Raw genomic sequence first — 17,363 nt, forward strand, 5'->3', positions numbered from 1 at the left:
CTTCTGCAATAAACTTTACAAGCGAATGAAGAATCGAACCGTTTTCTGTTACGAAAGATTGATGCACAAAAGCGTAATCCTTTGAAGATTTGTACGATTGATTCGAATCATCTTCCGTTCAGACAGTCGCGTTACTCACCTCCCTACGTCGAACAGCTCCATTAGTCATTATTCCTATTCGGGTTACAAACGTGGGTGCATGTAGCCGGAAGATAAGTGAGTAATGCACTGCCCCTCCACGATATGTCTTGTGGTTTGGGAAGGTGCACGTGAAAATGAATAATTCATGCACCTTTGGGCTGGTGTAATGCAAAAGGTATAGTCCTCATAGGCGTAGTGAAATGTAGAATACAAAATCAATACTGCTACATGCCTTCATGCTACGTACCATGTAATAAAGTTAGTTTTTTTGCTTTTGTACTCAATGTGTTATCGAAACAATCGGTAGTTCCGCAAAAACAATTTACGGTTGGCATTGAAAGCAAGTTTTAACATTAAAACATGTTATTTCTAGGTCAGCGAAGCAAACTATTGTCGAACTCTTTCACCATGAAACTTAAACATTACTTCCATGAGACTCAAACTTTACCTATATACAAGATTGATATCATTGGTTTCAGACAGGTTTTTTTTCTAAACTATCATCTTGTTTTCTTCAAACTGACCAATAAGAGTTCCTTAAGGAATAAAACATCATTCAATATGTCGTATAAGAAAAAATATGAAAATATAAATAGAAAATCGATTTCTCATCTTCAATATAATCTTCTTTAAAAGCAACCTAATCATTCCAACGCTTCTCTATTTTCTCGATATCGTGCGAGTAAAATAATTGTTTTTTTTTTCTCAAAATAAATCTCACCGAATTTCTCATCGGCGAGATCAACGAATAGCCAGTAATCACTGGGGGCCAGATCAGGACTATATGGTAGATGAGAAAGCAATTTGAAGTGTATTTCGATCAGTTCAACCATCGTTGCCATCGACTTGTGAATCAGTGCAACAATGTTTTTTTCCGTATTTTTTGCATTCAAACAATGTTTTTTTTTCCATACTGTTTGCATTCAAACAATCTAACAATGCTATTTGTTGTTTTTCCTTTCTCAAGATAGTCGATAAAGATTATTCCATGTGCATCCCAAAATACTTCTCAGCTAACTGTTGTGTTTTTGGACGAAGAAAAATCTGATTCATTACCTGTAAACATGGCCAAACACAGCTCCTCGTCAGAACATTGTTGTTTTTGATCGGTGAGTAAACGAAGAGCAATGATAAATTAACACACCATTGCACAGTGGGGAAAAATGGACCAAAAACGCGACGATTTTTCTGGAGGCATGATACAGCTGACCATTATTCCGCAATCAGCCTGCTTTCTGTATGCGAAAAAAAGTTTAACCAGAAATATAAATATAAATTGAGGTAAAACGGGTTTAACAGGCTAGTACTGTCGTTCTCATTGTGTTTAATTGGATCACAGATGTTTTGCACGTATTATGAACCAATATTGATAGATCGTATTGGATCTTTTTTTGGATTGTAGATCATATTTCAACTGAATATTATAACTAGAAAAGAAATGGGGTAAAACGGTGCAAAGAGTTTTCTGCTGTCAATAAAACTATATGCAATCGATTTGTTAGACTCTTTCTAAATACATGGAATCGATTTTACTGACCATTTTACACCAAAAAAGTGCTTTTTGGTCAGCTGTATCATGCCTCCAAAAAAATCGTCGCTTTTTTGGTTCATTTTTTTCCACTGTGCATTGGTTTGAAAAAAGACAAAAATAGCTTCACTCTCTTCTGACTAATCGGAATATCTTGAAACTTCACACATAGTCTTTTGAAAGTTGGCAGTTCATATACGTCATATGGATTTGAGAATGTTAGCGCCATTTGTGTGTCAGTCACACGACTTCATAGAGGGTTCGGATTTTGGAAATCTTACCATTGCAACTTAAACAGAACAACTAGACGTTCACTGGGAAAAGTAAAGGATAAGGAGGAGAATATGTTGATGATTCACCTACTTTACGGAAGGATGACGACTCATCACTCTCTTCCATAGGTTTCACGGAGTTGGTAGTATAGCATGCTTTGCGACCATGAAATAAAATTTGTTATTTATAAATTGTTTAGAATTCGAGTGCACAGTTATTTGATTTCAAGTAAATAACATTCAGTAGTTTACATATTACTAATCGTTTCCACAAGCTACCGAAATCACACAGTACTGTTCTCTGAACGGCTCACTTGAAATCTTTACCGGCTATAGTTATTCGGAAACGCTCGAGTTTTATTTATATTTTATTTGTTTGTTTAAATTTTTTTGGTTTTTATTTTGTACTATCTTCTAATGTTTGAAAATCAACTTCATCAGTATTTATTGCTAAAATTTTCATTTATTTTTCTATTTCTCCCTGATACTTATTTGTGCCTGAACATCACTGTTAACAGTTCCTCGCGAATAGCGTCAACTCGCGAATAGCGTAAACTCGCGAATAGCGTACGACTAATTCTTCAAATCGAGTTATAAATAAAAACGCGATCATCGGCACTTCTGTATTCCATGATGTAAAACTACTAGACGAAAAATAAACCTTCATTCTTCTACTTTCCGATGCCCTATCCGGTTTCTACCTCCTCTGTTCAGTTTCAGTGTAACCAGAGAACAAAATGTGTCAGGTTCCAAATAAAACACATGGAGACATCCTTTTTTCTATAAATCGCTGTCATAGAATGGAGATTAAGATAGGAAAAACACACATAAGTGGGTCAGTTCAATTAAAAAGATTCAGGGGCGGAGGTATTTCATGAACTTAAAACCATGTTCATGTTAAACCAATGCCTTCGTACAAGAAGATATTGTGGTCTTTCGACTAATAATTTGAAAAATAAATTCACGATAGCAAAAAAGTGACAACTGTCAAGTTAGAATCAAGGTTCAGAATATTGTTTTAAAATTCAGATCTGAAATTCAGGCCCAGAATTCTGGATCTTAATTAAAGATCTGGATTTCTGATCGTCTAAACATCATGAGAAAGATTCAGAAGTAGGAAAATGGATTCCTGATGGACTGAGTGATAGACAGCCGGGAAAGCGAAAAACGGAGAGCGAAATTTTGCTTTTTCGACCTGAAACTTAGAGTTTTCTGCACCGGAACGTGACTGTAGATGAGAAATTGGATCATTAAAAGAATTTCAAGCGTAGAAAACCATGGATCGACTCTGGCGATCATTGACATCTACTGCAAAACCTAATCGCTTCGGAATGAAAACGATACTGTGCATTTGGTGAAATCAAGAATCAGTCTTGAACTACGAGCTTCACCGAACCAAGGGAAACAGTAAATACTATTCCCTACCGAGAGCAAATAATAACATTGAATCGAGCATTGCTCCAAAAACGACCTAAACACTTCACAAGACACGAAAAAGTCATTATACAGCACGACAACCGCCCTTCACATGCAGTGAAAGCGGCCAAAAGCATCATTCCTGAACTCAGAGGGAAACTTTTGCCCCACCTACCTCTTACTCCCCAGATTTGGCCCCTTCCGACTATTAATTGATTTCATAGATGTCTACCGCACTTGCTGAGTACTATTTACTGGTTATGAAGATGTGGAAAATGGCTTCACCACTGGATCGTTTCAAAAGATCGTTCTTCCGACGTGGTGTTCGTAAGTTGGTGAAAAGATGGGAAAATACACAGCTGAATGAGGGCAGCATCTCGAACCTATTACTTCAAACTAATATGAATTTGCATTCAAAAAATCCCGCATTCTTAACTGACACACCGAGTAATTCTTTACTTTTTTCAGACAAACAATGATAAGCGCGTTTTCTTGAATGAAGGTTATATTAGATGCTAAAGACTGTCCCAGAAAGTATAGACGCACTTTGATTTCGCTGTAAATAATTCACAAGTATTAGATATTCAAATTTTATTCGAGATACTGATAATATTAGACTACAACAGAATATTATTCTCAACATTTGCTACTTAGCCATTGTAGACTAGCTGGCGCACCTTCTTGCGAACGTTCCTCATTAAATTCCGTACAGACTTCTTGGCGACAAGTCGTTTTTGTAAACATTCCTTGATGTATATTTCGCTGTTCATTGAAGCAGTGGTGATGAAGGGTTTCGAAATCTTACCGCAGCTACAAATTGCTTGCCAGACCATAGCTTTCTTACCAAATTTTTCGACTTCAATCGATGTCTTGGACTGGTTTAACACTTGCCCTTTTCGCACCGTATAATATTGTGGTCCCGGCAAGGATTTGTAATCGAGTTTCACGTAGGTTTCGTCGTCCATGATTATGCAGTTCAAATTTCCAGCAAGAATCGTATTTTACAGCTTTCGAACCCTCGGTCTGATCGATGCTTCTAGTTTCGGACTACGTTTTGGTTGTTTCTGCATCTTTTAGGTTCGAAGATTCAAACGTTCTTTAGCAAGAAGAACATTTGACTTCGAAGTGCCCACTTTTTTGGCCACATCCCGAACTGAAACCTCCTTCTTTTGCTCGAACGCCTTCAGTATACGTTTATCCAACTGAGGGTTAGCAGGACCTTTTTTCGATCCGTTTTCGGTTTATCCTCAGAGGTGTTACCTCATCGAACTTCCTGATTGCATTTCGCACGGCTTTTTCACTTACTCCTTCCATTTTTGCTATCTTTCTCAGTGACAGTCCGCGTTATGTGCACCATTTGTACACAATTTTTCGACGTTGTTCTACTGAAAGTCCACGTATTTCGAAACACACTAATGAAAACGAATAAACAACTGCACAAGTGGTTAGAGAAGAGTGTAAAGAACAGGACGCAGCCATAAAAATTGACAGATTCTGAACCATTGCGAAATGGTAGCGGTTTTTGGTTGCGTAGAGATAGAGATCTGGAAGTGTTCCTACGGTCGCGATTTTATTAGCAAGTGTGGTGTGATTTCAACTCTAATTGAGTATGAACGTTGATTGATGAATAAGTGGAACATTAGAATGGTACTGAATGAATATAATGAATGTCTCAAGTATAATACCACTATAATAGAAACTTTATTGTGTCATGTCTGTAAAAGTACCAAGTATTAAACAACGCAATCTAACAGAGAACTACATTTATAATGCATACAATCTACCAGAAATGTCGTTTTTTATGTTGTGTTCCACGTTATTCGGCACTCTTCAAAAACACACATTTCAATTTGCAACCAATCCCCAACTAGCAATTAAAATATAATAACATTTCATGAGTTATCAACAATTAATTAACCCTGGGCTTTGGATGATGAGCTACAGGGCGCGTACCCCCGCTTGGCGGATGGGGGTGGGAGTCAATTTACACTTCGCGTATTGACAAAGTCGGACCATACCGAGATCGATCGTTCGCTTATAAATGTAAAAGATGAAAATTGTTATGTTATCTGGATCGATCTCGGAGTGGACAGGACTAATACTGCTTGAAATTGACAATAGGTCATTAGGTGGTTTCGAGCATTCTTATGCCTGGAATTGGTCACCAATTTGAATTATTTTGATCCATTTGGGATGAATATTAATATATCATATTCGTCCTGAACTTGGTGAATTCAATTCTAAAAGGAGGACTATTGTTATCAGGAATAGGAGTAAATTGACATCTTATGAACCGTTTAGGAACTTTCAAACCTTTTCGATCCAGTTCGGTATCGGTAATGTTTACAAATTGCAATTACGGTGAAACTGATTGATCAGGTGTAAATACACTTTCAAATCGGAAAAGGTTTGAATGTACTTAGATTTCTCCAACTTGGACGCAGATGTCACCTTGTAACTAAGATTGTGAGATGTGTGTTTCTGGAAGAGAACGGTTCACGTGGACCATTTTATCCAATCACACCTAGTATTTCTTCACGAAATGCATGTAGTTCTTGTTTCCTGGATGCGTGCTCAACACTAGAAAGCCCAAAACTTAGTTTAGACCTAAATTGCTCAAAAGCAGTCAAAATGATTGGAAGAGAGAAAGTCAATAATATAAACTGTGACAGAATAAATAAAAGCTAGTGCAGTGTGCCTAAGTGCATATATCGTTAAATAAAGAATTAGAAAAGTTCACAGAATTTCAAGCATTCCTTCCATTGTTTACATATTGTGACTTTCCTGGGCAATCTAGTGTTAAATGCGCATCCTTACATTATATAATTTAACAACACCTGATTTTATTTTATTTTTATCACGAGAAACTATCAAAATAAAAGATTATAGACAAAAACTATATGGAGCGGAAAAATCTTAGGGTGCCACAGGAATACCAAAAGGAAATTGAGAACAAATCAAGAGCCCCAGTAAAACAACGAAAAATTGGTATTTTTATGTAATAACTCATTTGATGACATATTAACTTTTGGTAAGTCACAATATTTCTATTTTTATTATTACTTTTATTATTATCATTATTATTATTGTTGTGATTGTCACTATTATTATTTCTTATTGATATTATTATTGTTATAGTAATTATTATTATTTCTTTATTCTTGATAAATTATCACATTGAGATATTAACAGGTTTCTCCGGCATAGTCGAAAAAACGATGCAATGGGGAAAAGGAAATGTAATGTAACTTCGACAAAGATAGAAACAATCAGAGCAGATTAGAATGAATAGTGTTAGTAGACCAAACATATCTACATCTATTTAGGAACTTTAAAGTAATAATCGTTTGTACCGCTTCAGACATAAAAGACTATATAGGAAAGCAGGGCCAAGACCGAAGCGGATACAAAGCGAAATTTTCCAAAGTATCATCGACGAAGACATTTAAGACACAGAAGCAGTTGGTAGGATGACAAAATACTAATACGATACAGACGCACGACTCAATGATTGACTGGTTACAGGGTGAAGCACACACTTCCTGCCCAAGTGACAAACTCTCTGGTGAACTTGCAATAGAAGATATTCGTATCTTTCGTTGCAAATTGATAACCGTAAAGGAATCTGTCGCTTGGGTTACATGCTGGAGAGAACCTATCAATGATAGGCCGGTTTCCTCCTTCGTTACTAGTGTTCATTTGGGCACCATAGCCTAGTTCGTCCGGTATGGAAAGTGTGGATCGTTGTAACCACCCCCCTCGACCAGAGCAACCCATAAAGGAAAAAAAATGAGTTATCAACAATTAATTAAATATTTACTCCTGATAATTATGATTCTACTTCTCGAAAGGACTCAACCAGCTCGGGACAAATGTGTTAGTTTAAAATTCATCCCAACCGTATTAGATACGGTTGGGATGAATTTTAAACTAATACGAATTGGAAATCAATTCCAATTCAATACGATGGCTAGCTTGAAATTACCTAACGACGAAACATCCATTTCCAGTGCCTTCAATTAAACCCAATCCGCAGTAAAGAAGAGTAAACGTACTCGCACCCGGCGGTACTCGCAGTGTGGCTCATCATCCGAAGCTCAGGGTTTTCAAGAGTTGATGATTATCATGAATTTATGGATCCTACTAAAATCACCACCAGTATTCAGTAAACTTCGATTTCGCAATGAAATATAAAGTCAAGTAAAACGATCGTATTCAACAGAGATGGCATTTCACCAGAGTGATAAACGCTAGAGTCAGATTTTTGCCACACCGAGGATGAAAAAAACGAAGCACCGCACAAAGAGGAAAGCGCACTTCTTCTCAGTGTCGAATAGACAGCATTTGAGTGTGTGCTCGTGGTTAAAGCAGCTGGCGCGAGTGAAACTTATTCTCTTCGCATGAATCGCTCACACGCGCTCTCGTCTAAATACACCCAAGTGACCACTGGCGCGTGATGGTGAGCGAACACTTCTGTGAACTTCAATTAATAGAGAGTAGATCTGGCCTTGCTATGAAAAATTTGCAAGGAAAACCGAAAATTTTACGATAAATTGTTTTATTTTGCTGATTTTGCGTGTCCACGCTTCATCTACGAAAACCATACAGCAGAGTGCTCACCGGCGTGTACACCTCTGTGAAAGTATCTGCATCCACCTCGGAGAATTTATTAGCTAATGCTCTAGCACTTTGGTGCGATTCAGTGGAAGAGGTAAAAGGAAATAAACAAACGCACTCATGATGCGTGTACACTTTACACAACAGTGGTGTATAAATGTGAAAGAGAAGAGCTCTCGTTGAAGTTGTCAGTGCGAGGGGAGAAATATTGCTTGCTCTTCGTCACACAGAGGAGATAGACATCTCTGGTATTCAATACTAAATACACTTATTTCGCGTAAAAAGTAATGCTATTTTCCAGTTAGGGTTTATTGCTTATCGCCCCACAGCGATAACTGATTCTTGGAAAAGGTGATAAAACCAGTATTGCAACGGCTTAAATTAAAAGTGATCGTAAAACTCGCTTTATGCTTCACCGCTTGGTGTGACAACGTGGAACCTTCATTCGTTAAAGATGAAGATCTTCCTTCTCGAAAATATCTTAAGTCTAGAGCCCATATGCTCGAGCCCTGACATGGAAAAATTTTCAGAGTCAGTGTGTTAACCATGTAATTGGCTGCAAAATTTTTCAGATGGTCATGTTCCGCATCGGAATGCAGCACCACGCACGGTTTTAATTTTATATTATTTTTATCCAATCTTTGATCGATTTTCTCATAAGTCTCGTGGTTATGACTAAATTCATTTAAATATCTTCCTCTATCTTTTTACAGGAAACCGATTAACGGCGCGAAAAAGAAGTAAGTCTACGGTAAGTAAATATATCAATCTATCGAAAAAATTAATCAGTCCCGTATTAATAATAATAATTAGGTGGACCAAAGTTGGCAGAAGTGATTTTATCGACTATACACGAACATGCGAACATTCGAATGATTTAATATCGATAGTCTCAATAGTCTAGATGGGAACTTTATTTTACCAAATAAATGAAATAAAAAGTCTAATTTGTTTCTACGCAGTATAGATATAAGATAACATCCCATAATAGAATTTGAACAGAAAGGTTTTCCTCACTGGACTTTGTAAATATAGTGTTCTTATTGTTCTGAGAACGCTGTTCGCAAAAACGCTTTATGCAGAGAAAGAGTGTGAATTTGAAGATGTAAAAATATAGAACATTGATTTTAGTATTGAGGCATAGCGTTGTGCAATTTTTAAACGAAAATGTTTTTCTTTAAAAAAAAGGGGCCATATCAAGCACCCTTCAAAGTAAAAATTTCATTAAATTATCTAAAGATCCTTCCTCTCCCTGAGAAATTCTCATTGTGTTATTCCCAAACATGTGTCATAATGTTGTTTCTTTTAGCTATTTATTTACTTATTTATCCATTCATTTATTCGTTTATATTTATCTATTAATTAATTGGTAGCTATCTGTAACTAAACATGAATATGCAACAATTCTCTGTTCACCTAATTAGTTAGCGAATCCATTCACCATAAATTAGTTCGTTTCGCGGTTCAGCAACTTCCATGAAGGGTTCTTCTAAATCTTCAGTACTTTCAAAACTATTACAAGCTTATAGAATCGATTCTTCTGAACTCTTATATCCGCTAGACCTCGACATTCGCCACTTTTTTCTTCGAGCTCATTCTTTTTTTCGCATTCCCTTCACTAAAACCAATTGCATCTATGATGAGACGTTCGTTAACATGTGACTTTCTTACTGGATGCCTACATTATTTCAACACCTGATAAAAGTATATTGTTCAGAGAACATAATTACTTCTGCTCCGATAGATACTTTTCGCATTTTAAAAATTCGAATACGCTTAAGCCGACATACGCTCCAAAGTCAATACTGGTCGACGGTGTGAAATGGTGCTTCTGTTGAAGGGAAACTCATTCATCGATTGTTGCCGGCACCGAAAGCTAAAGCTAAAAAAATGCACAACGAAACGTGACGACCAAACGGACCTGCCGAATTAAATGGAATTAATTTTCCGACTCACCTCTGCAAGTTGGTCACGCTACTGGCGGGTTTCCCATGTCCGAGGGGCTACCCGTCATGATTGGATCAGATAAGATTCAGAATATCTACAATTTTTGAGGAAAGGAAAACGTCAAATTCATGTCAGCAACCGTGTCCAACATGTAGATAGTTAAAATGTTTTGAATTCTTTGTCAATGAAATATGTTCAACGGTAAACATTCCGTTTGTTGTATTTTGACGCATTGAATTAGAAACTTGAAGTTTCGGAGGCTCGCCCCTCGCAAACGGTTATCCACATCTTGGAATGCTTGACAGCCGATAAATCCCTGACAATCCACGAAAGTATCGAGGAAGGTATTTAACTATCACTAATGAGCAGTTTAGCGCACCGTATGTGATTACGCGCGCTAGCTATATGAAGTTGGACACCCCGTGGGCAGAACCACACGGCACACAAAAATATATATGCCGATGCGTACACGTACGATGGCAAAGACCCAAAATTAATCAATTATCAAAACCAAGTTTCTGCAGTTTTAACGTGGAGTTAACGATCACGTGGTCGAAAACGACCGGTTAAATTTTCTTAATTGACACACCCGCTGATGTTGGTTTGATTGGTATGAGAACGAGCTGCTTGTCGCCGCATATTGGTGTGCAAGCATTCGAAGACCGGCTGTTTGCAACTTAACGCTTAAACGAGAGATTAATGATCCGAACAAAATACATCATTCAGAAAGATTGACGTGATCGAAAACAGACGAAAAATAATCTTATAATAGATAAAAGGAGAAAATGTTATCTTGATCTCGATGTGGAACAATTTCTTAATTAGAAATCGAGCAAATTGTGGATCATAGTTTTCTCCGGAATGCAGTTATGTTATTAAAAAATGTTATCATCTCAACACAACGTTTTACAAATAGCTTTTGATAGATACAGTTTAAGAATACGATTATTTTAAAAACAAGCTCAAAAGTTGTATACTAGATTGAATACTAATAAGATTACCGAAAATTTGAAATTTGTGCAAGATCAGAAAAATAGGATCATTTGTTTATTTATTTATTTAATCATTTATTTATTTATTTATTTATTTGTTTGTTTGTTTATTTATTGTTTTATTTATTTATTTATTTATTTATTTATTTATTTATTTATTTATTTATTTATTTATTTATTTAATTATTTATTTGTTTATTTATTTATTTATTTATTTGTTTATTTATTTATTTAATTATTTATTTGTTTATTTATTTATTTATTTATTTATATATTTATTTATTTATTTATTTATAAACTGTTCAATAATTATTTTACCCGGCGAATGACCATAATGGTTAAAGCCGGCCCTAATTAAACGATATATAAAAAATCATTTATCTATTCAGTAATTCATTTATTATTTTTTATTTATTTATTTATTTAGAGGTACGAAAAAAGCCTACTGGATCGATATTCTGTAATTCTCCTTTTCCAGCCTGCATGAAACCTTCTCATGTCTTATATCAACATCATTATTTCAATCTAAAATTTTACGCAAACAACAGGGTTGCGCAAACGAACCTGACACATTTTGATCTTTGGATACACTGGAACCAAACAAGGGAGAAAGAAACCGAAACTTGTTTCTAAAACAAACATTCTACTTTAATTTGATTAGTGCCTTTTAAAAAATGATACCACAGCTGAAACAATTTGAAGACATTTGCCAAAGATCAAGTTGTTGATGGAAAGATGCCATTCAAACACTAGAAAATAATTTCACAGATTGAAAGCAATGCATTTGCTCACAGTGGTCTTTTCTATAGATGTAGTCATTTTCTAAATATCTGAAAATGTAATTTTAAAAACCTATTCTCAATCCACCTAATGGTGTGCCTTTCTCTTGTCATTGACGCAGACTCATTAGAACATTTATTGCCTTTTTTATAAGATAATTGAATTTGCATCAAAATCGAGCCCAAAGATTTTGATGCAGATTCATTTAGGTTTATTCGGGTGGCTCACAAGAGCATGCTGTAGTGCTTAGGTCACCCATTTGGCAGCATTCCTCAAACCAAGTGCACCCGTAATAATACATTTGAACTTGATCATCGGTCATTTTCTAAAATAATTTTACGGTAGCGTGACTTTACCGATTATATCTCCGAAACTTGAATTGTCAGCCATATGATTTTCGAACTCGATCCACAACCCAATATTAGTTCCGAGCGAGCCTGAAATTTTTTAAATTGGTTTATTGTCGTTTATGTCACTTATACTATTTATCACCGGACCCGCATGTGACAGCTATTTTTACTTCAATTCCGTTCAATGAACCAATAGTAACTTCTAAGCGTGCCTAAGCTCGATAAAATCGGTACATGAAATTTCCGAAATCGACAAAATTTTTTTGATGCCAAAAGTCTTAGAATTGCATGAAACGTCGAGATTTTTTTTTCATTTAAAAGATATTTTATTCAGGCCTATTTGCGTACAAGCTTTACGTGGCCGATTTAGCTGAGTTTTTAGATAATTTTTTTTTGTATTGGATCTCGTTGTCACCCTTTTTCTAGGGGGAGAGGAGCTTCCATTTTCCTCCTGCGAGGATTGAGGGGCAGTTTGTTCGTGGTTCGTCTCGTCATCCATTGCCGTGGTATTGTTGTTGATTTCGTTGCTAGTTGCTGTAGATGCGCCTTGTTGTACATTGTTTGCAGTTGCTGGTTGGTTGGATGGTAAGCTGTTAATTGCAGCTGGTGTACTTTGTTCTATAGGGGTTACGTTGGATGGTTTCGTTGAAGGGGATACTTCCCTGTTGTTGGTGACTGTCACAGGTGTACTGGGGTTGCTTGGGGTTGGTGTAAAGGAAGCACCGTTGTCCTTTGGTATAGTTGTCTCCTTGTCCGGTTTATTACATGGCTTACCGTAGTGAACAGCTTTTTGGCAATATTGACATGTGGCCATCTGATTGTCATAGGTAACAAGTGATTTGCACGGTATTCTTGTATCCTGACCGAATGTCACATAAGAAGGTATAGGCCTCCTCAAGCGCATGCGTAACAAACGTACGCCATTTAGAATACCGGGGGAAAATTTTTTCCACTTTTCTTTTTCGATAGAGAGAATCTCTCCGTATTGGGACATAGTTGCGTGAATATAAGGATCGGGGACGCATGAGGGTAGATCATGCACACGCACTTCTATAGCACTATCTTCCATATATACTGGAATGTTGTACTTGATATTTTCATGCTCCACATAGTGCACATTATTATTGTCTTTAGCGAATTGAATTGCATCCAACTCTTTAGAGAACTGGATATAAACAACATTATTGGTTTTATTGCATTGAAGTAAATGCACACGTTTAATGTCAAGATGCATTTGCTCCTTAAGAAAACCTTCAAGTTCTCGTTTCGAAGGTCAAATTTTGCACTGTCTGAAGTCAACAATAATTGTATTCTTTCGTACCGGCGGTAGCTTTTGTTCGTTTGGTTCACTCATTTCGAGATCGTTCTATTGTTCACTACACAATACTGTACTTGATTTCTTCTGTCTCGAACGTAAGCGGTTTTGGTTTATCGACTGACTTGGTTGAGATGTACGAGCGAACTGACGTCGAGATTTATTTTTCAAAACATCGACTTTCTGGGACTTAGCACCCCTTACCTATGTCTGATTTAGCTCAAATTTTGCATGGGAACTTTTTTCGAAGTGCGGTTACGTCACTTATACAATCATATCTCCGGAACCAAAAGTCACAGCCATTTCATCTTTGAACTTGACCAATGGCCCAACAGTAGCTTTCAAACGAGCATAAGTTTGTTAAAATCGGTTCTCCATCTCTGAGAAAATTGAGCGCGTTAAAATATCTTCGAAAAGTGACATTTTCCGATCTCGTCGAACTGAGTCGAATGGTATATAACACTATGGGCCTCCGAGGCTCCGTTTGAAAGTCGGGTTTTCCAGAAATTCTAATACCATTCTATAAAGAAAGACAAAACAGACGTTCTTCCGATTTACGTCACTTATTCCATTATTCCTTTCAGACAAGTCTAAGTTTGCTGATAAGCAATGCTGAGTCCAACGATTTATAACACAAGGGGACTCCGTCGCTCCGGTGAAAAGTTAGTTTTTCCATCAATTCTATTACCTTTCGACAGAGAAAGAAATATACCAGGTTTATGTAGAACTAGAACCGATTCTCTTGAAATTGTTGTAACTCCAAAACTATTGATTGAGCGAACATTTTTTCAAAGAAGAAGTTCTTGGAAATCAAATGAGGACTTAAAATAAAATGCACTGAAAAAAAAATTCAAAGATTTTTCAAAAAGTATAAATTAACCGAAAAATCAAGTAAAAAATGGCATCTAAAGTTTTTTTAACAATATTTTTATTTCAAATACTAGAAGCTGCATTAGGTTGAACTTTTATTAAGTTATTAGTTATTCAACCAAAAAGTATTTCTCTGCAGTTCAAAGGTAATAAATTTTCTTATAACGAACTTTTCTTGAAGTAATCGTTCCTGAGATATAGGGACATGAAGTTAAAAATACTCAGATTTATTAACATCATCATTAAGAATTTTCTAAGTTTTGCAAGTGCCTGCAAATTGACTTAATTGTGATTTCTTCAACTTAAAAAACAAGTTCATTTTTCAACTTAATAAAACAAGTGTATATTTTTTCAAAGAACCCACGTTGTTTCCTATTACTATAACTTATTCCTTAACACCATTTTAATAAAATTAAAAACTGATACATATTCATACGCCCTTTTGAAAAATCAGTTCTGAGGTGAATCGGTCTCTCCATCTGAGCAAAACAAATGCTTTGCTTTACTGAAAACGACTGCATAATTTTAACCAAACCGGAGTATGTGGAATTTGATGATTTGTTATTCATTTTTGGAATCGCTCAGTCACTGTTATTCTATTCAATTTTATTAAGGAATGGGAAAAGCCTAATAAGGCTCAAATCTCATAGTCTCGCTTTCTATGCGGCGTAACAACAAAATTAACTCCATAGCCGAACCTAGCACCTAAGAGATAGAAAGGCAGTTTAAAAATGATTTACTGAAGCAGGAGAAAACCAAGTAGCTCAACATAAACTGCTAATACACTGATGAGTCGAAGACGAAACGTAATAATGTGTAAATAATCATATGCACTTCACGCGAACCGGTACCCATACGGTATTGAACCGAATTGACAGACCATTATGTTTGGTGCTTTCGTAAGCCGAAGTCCGATAAAGCAAGTTATTTTGTTTGGTCATCAACAAATATAGTCTGAAAACTTGTAGAATTTAATATTCAATTTGACGAAATCTGCACATATCAGTATGTAAAGTCGGATTCAAAAGTCTAGTCCAGGTGACATTCACGAATTTTCCGATCTTTCAATAGAATTGTTTTTGGAAATCGGCTCCGTCATCTATGGGAAAATTGAGTGACATTAAACTTATTCATTTTATCACTTATCACCATGTAATTCCAGATAAGGTAGTCAGATCCAGATAAATGGAATTGATTTCGCAAACCAGTTGTCATATGTCCGAGACCCGACCTGGAAGGATTCTTGGTATCAGTACGTAGCACAGAATCGATGTCAAAAAGGATGGCCAAATTCCATAAAAGAAATACCAAGCGAACTTTTTTGATATTAAAATTCAAATATGCAGTCGAATGGTTTGTGATTTGGTTAAAAATTTGGTGTTTTCAAATCACTTTCACAATTAATTCTCTAAGCGAAAGATTGCTGACACACACACCGTCGTTTTAGTAGGTGTATGTTTTCAAAGTCATGTCCGTTGCATAATTTAAATGCAAACAGTGGAAATACATGACCTAGGGTTATCAAGATTGACGCTTGATCGCAGTTCAACACGCGATCACTTATTCGACACATCACTTTCTCAGGATAGGATCGTAGCTTTCGTAGAGCTGCTACTTGAATGAATAGTCCCACACATCAAAACGCAACTAGCAGTAAATCTTCACAGGCGTGTATTTATAATTACTTTTAATTATGCGCGACTTGAAGTGTGACGTCATATGCTAGGGTCCCGGTGTTGGCCACTCAATTAATTCCACACCGTACGAATCTCATTATTTCCGGCACGCTGCCATCCCGTGTCGCAACGTTTAAAGGCGAACACGAGCAACGCACTCAGCTATCCGAAACATCTGGAGTTATACGCCCTCATTCCCAAATAGTGTCGGAGTAGGTAAACCGGTTGCGTAACAAAAAGTTTCGCCCTAAGCTTACTGAGTGGGTAGTTGCGATTTTGCACTCGTACTTTTTTGTTACTGTAGATAAGCACAATCGGGACTCATATAGGAAAGGAACGTAACAACAAAGGGTACTAAAAATCAAACAAATTCTCTTCTTATGGTACGGAGTCGTTAACTTTATAAAATTTTGCACAAGTTCATGAATTCTAATGAATACCGAAATACTAATATGTTATTTAAAGAAACTAGTAGTAATATGTTATATTAAATAGTAACAGTTTTGACTATAACTATATAAGGTTTGAAGTACTGTGTATGGTGGATGCTACGGCGAAGAAAAACTAATGTATATTACCGTAAGAAATGAACGTATTTATGAAAAAAAAGTTCATGGATTATTCAGTTCACAATCGAGTTTTGATAATTGGACGTTGAATAGGGTTATTAAAACTCATTTCGCAATCATACGTTTTAAAGTTGTTCGTTAGTTTGATTTACGGTATGATAATTTTCATTAACACAAAATCCATGAAAATGACGGGAAATAATGTCACCCTCAGCTTCGCTAGCAAATTATGAGAACTAAATCCATGCCCAGGCAACGACAAAAGCAGAACAGTAGTTTCAAAATAGTGTTGTTTCTTTGATTTGCCCTTTCAGTCATTTTTGGTTTCCAGTGAAAATCGCGTACGCATAAGCTTTGAGAATCGTTAGTGACAGAAAACGATTTACAATGATTGATTGCTCGAATCCGTAGTAGTTTTGGTATCCAACGATATTCTGGGACGTAATTACTTCGATTACTTTTAGACACTCTTTATAACCAAAAGATTATCAATGTATCGATCAAATAATGAGTATTGAAATTCTATTGATTCTCCCTGCAGGCGTTATTTTGGTTTTGTATTGTCAAAGAACAACGAATGACGTTGGCATTTATACCCTCTTTCGCAGTGAAAATATTTTTCAACATTTTATTAAATAATTTCTGACTCTAATTTTTTGATACCAAATAATTATAGATTGATTCGAGTAGTTCACAAAAGCATGCTTCAAACAAAGCGAATATGAGACTGTCGGATTGGATTTTTTCATTGGGAATGAGTGACAATTTTAAGCTCTGATGATAATAGAGTTGTTTGTAGTGAACTGATATTTTAATGATTTAATATTATTCTTCGAAACACACCGGTGGTGGGTATTCGTGTATGTAAAGTTACTATTAGTTCACAATTT

The 17,363-nt window shown here is 36.1% G+C and overlaps 1 protein-coding gene across 6 annotated transcripts in view; it reads left to right on the top strand.

Moving 5' to 3' along the window:
- Positions 1-17,363, top strand: part of LOC131435045 (uncharacterized) — a 92,347-nt gene that overhangs the window by 33,946 nt on the left and 41,038 nt on the right. For 5 of the 6 annotated variants that reach the window (XM_058602518.1, XM_058602521.1, XM_058602522.1 and 2 more), the window contains exon 3: positions 8,688-8,725. The gene's annotated coding sequence lies outside the window, so the exon portion shown is untranslated. The remainder of the gene's footprint in view (positions 1-8,687; positions 8,726-17,363) is intronic. The other variant, XM_058602519.1, reaches the window with a different exon arrangement.

The sequence above is a fragment of the Malaya genurostris genome, chromosome 3 (assembly GCF_030247185.1).
Source record: "Malaya genurostris strain Urasoe2022 chromosome 3, Malgen_1.1, whole genome shotgun sequence".
NCBI classification, from domain to species: Eukaryota; Metazoa; Arthropoda; class Insecta; order Diptera; family Culicidae; genus Malaya; species Malaya genurostris.